Below are 12,518 nucleotides of genomic sequence, written 5' to 3' on the forward strand. Positions count from 1 at the left end.
CACACAAACACCAATACACTCCAACACACAAACACCAACACAACAACACACACACACCAACGTACATATGTACATATACCAAAGAGCACCAACACAGACACACACCAACACACCACAACATTTCAACACACATGCATCACTACACTCCGACACACACAAACCCACAGACACAACATAAACATGCAAACACCAAAAGACTGAACACACAAACACCAACACAACAACACACACACACACCAACGTACACACGCACATATACCAAAGAACACCAACACACACACACTAACACACCACACCATTTCAACACACATACATCAATACACGCCGACACACACAGGGACACCAACACATGTATCAACACAAACAACAAACCAACATATAGAACACTCAAAGACACAGATACATTTCATCAGACAGCAACAGTTACCCACCAATACACTCCAACAAACAAAGAAGACACACACAGCAGAACACAGACATTCACCAATACAAAAAGACACACACAACACACAAAGTCAAGGAGCCTAGAACACACACACTCTAACACACAAGTACATATCAGCAAACACAAACACACACACAAACCCGGGCACACAACACAAACACACAAACACCAATACACTCCAACACACAAACACCAACACAACAACACACACACACCAACGTACACACGCACATATACCAAAGAACACCAACACACCACCAACAAACAACAACATTTCAACACACATACATCAGTACAAGTCGACACACACAGACACACCAACACATATATCAACAGAAAGAACAAACCAAAATACAGAACATTCAAACACACACATACATTTCATCAGACACCAACAGTTACACACCAATACACTCCAACAAAGAAAGAAGATACACACAGCAGAACACAAACATTCACCAATAGAAAAAGACACACCCAAGACACCAACTCACCCACCCCTGCACACAAACACCCTAACACATATCAGCAAACACAAACACACACCCAACCCAGACACACAACACAACACACAAACACCAATACACTCCAACACACAAACACCAACACAACAACACACACACACCAACGTACATATGTACATATACCAAAGAGCACCAACACAGACACACACCAACACACCACAACATTTCAACACACATGCATCACTACACTCCGACACACACAAACCCACAGACACAACATAAACATGCAAACACCAAAAGACTGAACACACAAACACCTACACAACAACACACACACACACCAACGTACACACGCACATATACCAAAGAACACCAACACACACACACTAACACACCACACCATTTCAACACACATACATCAATACACGCCGACACACACAGGGACACCAACACATGTATCAACACAAACAACAAACCAACATATAGAACACTCAAAGACACAGATACATTTCATCAGACAGCAACAGTTACCCACCAATACACTCCAACAAACAAAGAAGACACACACAGCAGAACACAGACATTCACCAATACAAAAAGACACACACAACACACAAAGTCAAGGAGCCTAGAACACACACACTCTAACACACAAGTACATATCAGCAAACACAAACACACACACAAACCCGGGCACACAACACAAACACACAAACACCAATACACTCCAACACACAAACACCAACACAACAACACACACACACCAACGTACACACGCACATATACCAAAGAACACCAACACACCACCAACAAACAACAACATTTCAACACACATACATCAGTACAAGTCGACACACACAGACACACCAACACATATATCAACAGAAAGAACAAACCAAAATACAGAACATTCAAACACACACATACATTTCATCAGACACCAACAGTTACACACCAATACACTCCAACAAAGAAAGAAGATACACACAGCAGAACACAAACATTCACCAATAGAAAAAGACACACCCAAGACACCAACTCACCCACCCCTGCACACAAACACCCTAACACATATCAGCAAACACAAACACACACCCAACCCAGACACACAACACAACACACAAACACCAATACACTCCAACACACAAACACCAACACAACAACACACACACACCAACGTACATATGTACATATACCAAAGAACACCAACACAGACACACACCAACACACCACAACATTTCAACACACATGCATCAATACACTCCGACACACACAAACCCACAGACACAACATAAACATGCAAACAACAAAAGACTGAACACACAAACACCAACACAACAACACACACACACACCAACGTACACACGCACATATACCAAAGAACACCAACACACACACACTAACACACCACACCATTTCAACACACATACATCAATACACGCCGACACACACAGGGACACCAACACATGTATCAACACAAACAACAAACCAACATATAGAACACTCAAACACACAGACACATTTCATCAGACACCAACAGTTACACACCAATACACTCCAACAAACAAAGAAGACACACACAGCAGAACACAGACATTCACCAATACAAAAAGACACACACAACACACAAACTCAAGGAGCCTAGAACACACACACTCTAACACACAAGTACATATCAGCAAACACAAACACACACACAAACCCGGGCACACAACACAAACACACAAACACCAATACACTCCAACACACAAACACCAACACAACAACACACACACACCAACGTACACACGCACATATACCAAAGAACACCAACACACCACCAACAAACAACAACATTTCAACACACATACATCAGTACAAGTCGACACACACAGACACACCAACACATATATCAACAGAAAGAACAAACCAAAATACAGAACATTCAAACACACACATACATTTCATCAGACACCAACAGTTACACACCAATACACTCCAACAAAGAAAGAAGATACACACAGCAGAACAAAAAACATTTACAAAGAGAAAAAGACACACCCAAGACACCAACTCACCCACCCCTGCACACAAACACCCTAACACATATCAGCAAACACAAACACACACCCAACCCAGACACACAACACAAACACACAAACACCAATACACTCCAACACACAAACACCAACACAACAACACACACACACACCAACGTACACAGGCACATATAATAAAAGAACACCAACACACACACACTAACACACCACAAGATTTTAACAGACATACATCAATACACTCCGACACACACAAACCCACAGACACAACATAAACATGCAAACACCAAAAGACTCAACACACAAACACCAACACAACAACACACACACACACCAACGTACACACGCACATACACCAAAGAACACCAACACACACACACTAACACATGACAAGATTTTAACAGACATACATCAATAGACACCGACACACACAGACACACCAACACATGTATCAACACAAACAACAAACCAACATATAGAACACTGAAACACACAGATACATTTCATCAGACACCAACAGTTACCCACCAATACACTCCAACAAACAAAGAAGACACACACAGCAGAACACAGACATTCACCAATACAAAAAGACACACACAACACACAAACTCAAAGAGCCTAGAACACACACACTCTAGCACACTAGTACATATCAGCAAACAGAAACACACACACAAACCCGGACACACAACACAAACAAACAAACACCAATACACTCCAACACACAAACACCAACACAACAACACACACACACCAACGTACACACGCACATATACCAAAGAACACCAACACACCACCAACAAACAACAACATTTCAACACACATACATCAGTACAAGTCGACACACACAGACACACCAACACATATATCAACAGAAAAAACAAACCAACATACAGAACATTCAAACACACACATACATTTCATCAGACACCAACAGTTACACACCAATACACTCCAACAAACAAAGAAGATGCACACAGCAGAACACAAACATTTACCAATAGAAAAAAAACACCCAAGACAACAACTCACCCACCCCTGCACAGAAACACCCTAACACATATCAGCAAACACAAACACACACCCAACCCAGACACACAACACAAACACACAAACACCAATACACTCCAACACACAAACACCAACACAACAACACACACACACCAACGTACATATGTACATATACCAAAGAACACCAACACAGACACACACCAACACACCACAACATTTCAACACACATGCATCAATACACTCCGACACACACAAACCCACAGACACAACATAAACATGCAAACACCAAAAGACTGAACACACAAACACGAACACAACAACACACACACACACCAACGTACACACGCACATATACCAAAGAACACCAACACACACACACTAACACACCACACCATTTCAACACACATACATCAATACACGCCGACACACACAGGGACACCAACACATGTGTCAACACAAACAACAAACCAACATATAGAACACTCAAACACACACATACATTTCATCAGACACCAACAGTTACCCACCAATACACTCCAACAAAGAAAGAAGATACACACAGAAGAACACAAACATTCACCAATAGAAAAAGACACACCCAACACACCAACTCACCCACCCCTGCACACAAACACCCTAACACATATCAGCAAACACAAACACACACCCAACCCAGACACAGAACACAACACACAAACACCAATACACTCCAACACACAAACACCAACACAACAACACACACACACCAACGTACATATGTACATATACCAAAGAACACCAACACAGACACACACCAACACACCACAACATTTCAACACACATACATCACTACACTCCGACACACACAAACCCACAGACACAACATAAACATGCAAACACCAAAAGACTCAACACACAAACACCAACACAACAACACACACACACCAACGTACACAGGCACATATATTAAAGGACACCAACACAAACACACTCCAACACACTAGAGCATTTCAACACACATACATCAATACACGCCGACACACACAGGGACACCAACACATGTATCAACACAAACAACAAACCGATATATAGAACACTCAAACACACAGATACATTTCATCAGACACCAACAGTTACACACCAATACACTCCAGCAAACAAAGAAGACACACACAACAAAACACAGACATTCACCAATACAAAAAGACACACACAACACACAAACTCAAAGAGCCTAGAACACACACACTCTAACACACCAGTACATATCAGCAAACAGAAACACACACACAAACCCGGACACACAACACAAACATGGAAACACCAATACACTCCAGCACACAAACACCAACACAACAACACACACACACCAACGTACACACGCACATATACCAAAGAACACCAACACACCACCAACAAACAACAACATTTCAACACACATACATCAGTACAAGTCGACACACACAGACACACCAACACATATATCAACAGAAAGAACAAACCAAAATACAGAACATTCAAACACACACATACATTTCATCAGACACCAACAGTTACACACCAATACACTCCAACAAAGAAAGAAGATACACACAGCAGAACACAAACATTCACCAATAGAAAAAGACACACCCAAGACACCAACTCACCCACCCCTGCACACAAACACCCTAACACATATCAGCAAACACAAACACACACCCAACCCAGACACACAACACAAACACACAAACACCAATACACTCCAACACACAAACACCAACACAACAACACACACACACCAACGTACATATGTACATATACCAAAGAACACCAACACAGACACACACCAACACACCACAACATTTCAACACAGATACATCAAAACACTCCGACACACACAAACCCACAGACACAACATAAACATGCAAACACCAAAAGACTCAACACACAAACACCAACACAACAACACACACACACACCAACGTACACACGCACATATACCAAAGAACACCAACACACACACACTAACACACCACAACATTTCAACACACATACATCAATACACGCCGACACACACAGGGACACCAACACATGTATCAACACAAACAACAAACCAACATATAGAACACTCAAACACACAGATACATTTCATCAGACACCAACAGTTACCCACCAATACACTCCAACAAACAAAGAAGACACACACAGCAGAACACAGACATTCACCAATACAAAAAGACACACACAACACACAAACTCAAAGAGCCTAGAACACACACACTCTAACACACCAGTACATATCAGGAAACACAAACACACACACAAACCCGGACACACAACACAAACACACAAACACCAATACACTCCAACACACAAACACCAACACAACAACACACACACACACCAACGTGCACACGCACATACACCAAAGAACACCAACACACACACACAAACACACCACAAGATTTTAACAGACATACATCAATAGACACCGACACACACAGACACACCAACACATGTATCAACACAAACAACAAACCAACATATAGAACACTGAAACACACAGATACATTTCATCAGACACCAACAGTTACCCACCAATACACTCCAACAAACAAAGAAGACACACACAGCAGAACACAGACATTCACCAATACAAAAAGACACACACAACACACAAACTCAAAGAGCCTAGAACACACACACTCTAACACACCAGTACATTTTAGCAAACAGAATGACACACACAAACCGGGACACACAACACAAACACACAAACACCAATACACTCCAACACACAAACACCAACACAACAACACACACACAGCAACGTGCACACGCACACATACCAAAGAACACCGACACACCACCAACAAACAACATTTCAACACACATACATCAGTACAAGTCGACACACACAGACACACCAACACATATATCAACAGAAAGAACAAACCAACATACACAACACTCAAACACACACATACATTTCATCAGACACCAACAGTTACACAACAAAACACTCCAAGAAAGAAAGAAGACACACATAGCAGAACACAAACATTCACCAATAGAAAAAGACACACCCAACAGACCAACTCACCCACCCCTGCACACAAACACCCTAACACATATCAGCAAACACAAACACACACCCAACCCAGACACACAACACAAACACACAAACACCAATACACTCCAACACACAAACACCAACACAACAACACACACACACCAACGTACATATGTACATATACCAAAGAACACCAACACAGACACACACCAACACACCACAACATTTCAACACACATACATCAATACACTCCGACACACACAAACCCACAGACACAACACAAACATGCAAACACCAAAAGACTCAACACACAAACACCAACACAACAACACACACACACACCAACGTACACACGCACATACACCAAAGAACACCAACACACACACACTAACACACCACAAGATTTTAACAGACATACATCAATACACGCCGACACACACAGGGACACCAACACATGTATCAACACAAACAACAAACCAACATTTAGAACACTGAAACACACAGATACATTTCATCAGACACCAACAGTTACCCACCAATACACTCCAACAAAGAAAGAAGACACACACAGCAGAACACAGACATTCACCAATACAAAAAGACACACACAACACACAAACTCAAAGAGCCTAGAACACACATACTCTAACACACCAGTACATTTTAGCAAACAGAAAGACACACACAAACCCGGACACACAACACAAACACACAAACACCAATACACTCCAACACACAAACACCAACACAACAACACACACACAGCAACGTGCACACGCACACATACCAAAGAACACCGACACACCACCAACAAACATCATTTCAACACACATACATCAGTACAAGTCGACACACACAGACACACCAACACATATATCAACAGAAAGAACAAACCAACATACACAACACTCAAACACACACATACATTTCATCAGACACCAACAGTTACACAACAAAACACTGCAAGAAAGAAAGAAGACACACATAGAAGAACACAAACATTCACCAATAGAAAAAGACACACCCAAGACACCAACTCACCCACCCCTGCACACAAACACCCTAACACATATCAGCAAACACAAACACACACCCAACCCAGACACACAACACAAACACACAAACACCAATACACTCCAACACACAAACACCAACACAACAACACACACACACCAACGTACATATGTACATATACCAAAGAACACCAACACAGACACACACCAACACACCACAACATTTCAACACACATACATCAATACACTCCGACACACACAAACCCACAGACACAACATAAACATGCAAACACCAAAAGACTCAACACACAAACACCAACACAACAACACACACACACCAACGTACACAGGCACATATATTAATGGACACCAACACAAACACACTCCAACACACTAGAGCATTTCAACACACATACATCAATACATGCCGACACACACAGGGACACCAACACATGTATCAACACAAACAACAAACCAACATATAGAACACTCAAAGACACAGATACATTTCATCAGACACCAACAGTTACCCACCAATACACTCCAACAAACAAAGAAGACACACACAGCAGAACACAGACATTCACAAATACAAAAAGACACACACAACACACAAACTCAAAAAGCCTAGAACACACACACTCTAACACACCAGTACATATCAGCAAACAGAAACACACACACAAACCCGGACACACAACACAAACACACAAACACCAATACACTCCAACATACAAACACCAACACAACAACACACACACACCAACGTACACACGCACATATACCAAAGAACACCAACACACCACCAACAAACAACAACATTTCAACACACATACATCAGTACAAGTCGACACACACAGACACACCAACACATATATCAACAGAAAGAACAAACCAACATACAGAACATTCAAACACACACATACATTTCATCAGACACCAACAGTTACACACCAATACACTCCAACAAAGAAAGAAGATGCACACAGCAGAACACAAACATTCACCAATAGAAAAAGACACACCCAACACACCAACTCACCCACCCCTGCACACAAACACCCTAACACATATCAGCAAACACAAACACACACCCAACCCAGACACACAACACAAACACACAAACACCAATACACTCCAACACACAAACACCAACACAGCAACACACACACACCAACGTACATATGTACATATACCAAAGAACACCAACACAGATACACACCAACACACCACAACATTTCAACACACATACATCACTACACTCCGACACACACAAACCCACAGGCACAACATAAACATGCAAACACCAAAAGACTCAACACACAAACACCAACACAACAACACACACACACACCAACGTACACACGCACATATACCAAAGAACACCAACACACACACACTAACACACCACAAGATTTTAGCAGACATACATCAATACACACAGACACACACAGACACATCAACACATGTGTCAACACAAACAACAAACCAACATATAGAACACTGAAACACACAGATACATTTCATCAGACACCAACAGTTACCCACCAATACACTCCAACAAAGAAAGAAGACACACACAGCAGAACACAGACATTCACCAATACAAAAAGACACACACAACACACAAACTCAAAGAGCCTAGACCACACACACTCTAGCACACCAGTACATTTTAGCAAACAGAAAGACACACACAAACCCGGACACACAACACAAACACACAAACACCAATACACTCCAACACACAAACACCAACACAAAAACACACACACAGCAACGTGCACACGCACACATACCAAAGAACACCGACACACCACCAACAAACAACATTTCAACACACATACATCAGTAGAAGTCGACACACACAGACACACCAACACATATATCAACAGAAAGAACAAACCAACATACACAACACTCAAACACACACATACATTTCATCAGACACCAACAGTTACACAACAAAACACTCCAAGAAAGAAAGAAGACACACATAGCAGAACACAAACATTCACCAATAGAAAAAGACACACCCAACACACCAACTCACCCACCCCTGCACACAAACACCCTAACACATATCAGGAAACACAAACACACACCCAACACAGACACACAACACAAACACACAAACAGCAATACACTCCAACACAGAAACACCAACACAAGAACACACACACACACCAACGTACATATGTACATATACCAAAGAACACCAACACAGACACACACCAACACACCACAACATTTCAACACACATACATCAGTACAAGCCGACACACACAGACACACCAACACATGTATCAACACAAACAACAAACCAACATACAGAACACTCAAACACACAGATACATTTTATCAGACACCAACAGTTACCCACCAATACATTCCAAGAAACAAAGAAGACACACACAGCAGAACACAGACATTCACCAATAGAAAAAGACACACCCAACACATCAACCCACCCACCAATGCACACAAACACCCTAACACATATCAGGAAACACAAACACACACCCAACACAGACACACAACACAAACACACAAACAGCAACACACTCCAACACAGAAACACCAACACAAGAACACACACACACACCAACGTACATATGTACATATACCAAAGAACACCAACACAGACACACACCAACACACCACAACATTTCAACACACATACATCAGTACAAGCCGACACACACAGACACACCAACACATGTATCAACACAAACAACAAACCAACATACAGAACACTCAAACACACAGATACATTTTATCAGACAGCAACAGTTACCCACCAATACATTCCAAGAAACAAAGAAGACACACACAGCAGAACACAGACATTCACCAATAGAAAAAGACAAACCCAACACATCTACCCACCCACCAATGCACACAAACACCCTAACACATATCAGGAAACACAAACACACACCCAACACAGACACACAACACAAACACACAAACAGCAATACACTCCAGCACAGAAACACCAACACAAGAACACACACACACACCAACGTACATATGTACATATACCAAAGAACACCAACACAGACACACACCAACACACCACAACATTTCAACACACATACATCAGTACAAGCCGACACACACAGAGACACCAACACATGTATGAACACAAACAACAAACCAACATAGAGAACACTCAAAGACACACAGACATACGACCAGACACCAACAGTTACACACCAAAAGATTAAAACAAACAAAGAAGACACACACACCAGAACACAAAGATACACCAATACAAAAAGACACATCCAACACACCAACTCACCCACCCCAGCACACACACACTCTAACACATATCAGCAAACACAAACACACACACAAACCCAGAAACACAACATAAAAATGCAAATTCCAAAACACTGAACACACAAAAACCAACACACCAACACACACACACACCAACGTACACACGCACATATATTAAAGGACACCAACACAGACACACTCCAACACACTAGAGCATTTCAACACACATACATCAATACACGCCGACACACACAGACACACCAACACATGTATCAACACAAACAACACAAACCAACACACACAACATCCAAACACACACAGACATTCCATCAGACACCAAGAGTTACACACTAATTCACTCCAACAAAGAAAGAACACACACACCACAACAGAAACATACACCAATACAAAAAGACACACACAACACACAAACTCAAAGAGCCTAGAACACACACACTCTAACACATATCAGCAAACACAAACAAACACCCAACACAGACACACAACACAAACACACAAACACCAATACACTGCAACACACAAACACCAACACAACAACACACACACACCAACGTACATATGTACATATACCAAAGAACACCAACACAGACACACACCAACACACCACAACATTTCAACACACATACATCAATACACTCCGAGACACACAGACACACCAACACATGTATCAACACAAACAACACAAACCAACACACACAACATCCAAACACACACAGACATTCCATCAGACACCAAGAGTTACACACTAATTCACTCCAACAAAGAAAGAACACACACACCACAACACAAACATACACCAATACAAAAAGGAAAACCGAACACACCAATTCACCCACCCCTGCACACACACACTCTAACACATATCAGCAAACACCAACAGTTACACACCAATACACTCCAACAAAGAAACAAGATACACACAGCAGAACGCAAACATGCACCAATAGAAAAAAACACACCCAACACACCAACTCACCCACCATTGCACACAAACACCCTAACACATATCAGCAAACACAAACACACACCCAACCAAGACACACAACAGAAAGACACCAACACCAATACACTACAACACACAAACACCAACACAACAACACACACACACCAACGTACATATGTACATATACGAAAGAACACCAACACAGACACACACCAACACACCACAACATTTCAACACACATACATCAATACACTCCGACA

The sequence above is a fragment of the Haliotis asinina genome, chromosome 1 (genome assembly GCF_037392515.1).
Source record: "Haliotis asinina isolate JCU_RB_2024 chromosome 1, JCU_Hal_asi_v2, whole genome shotgun sequence".
Classification (NCBI taxonomy): Eukaryota; Metazoa; Mollusca; class Gastropoda; order Lepetellida; family Haliotidae; genus Haliotis; species Haliotis asinina.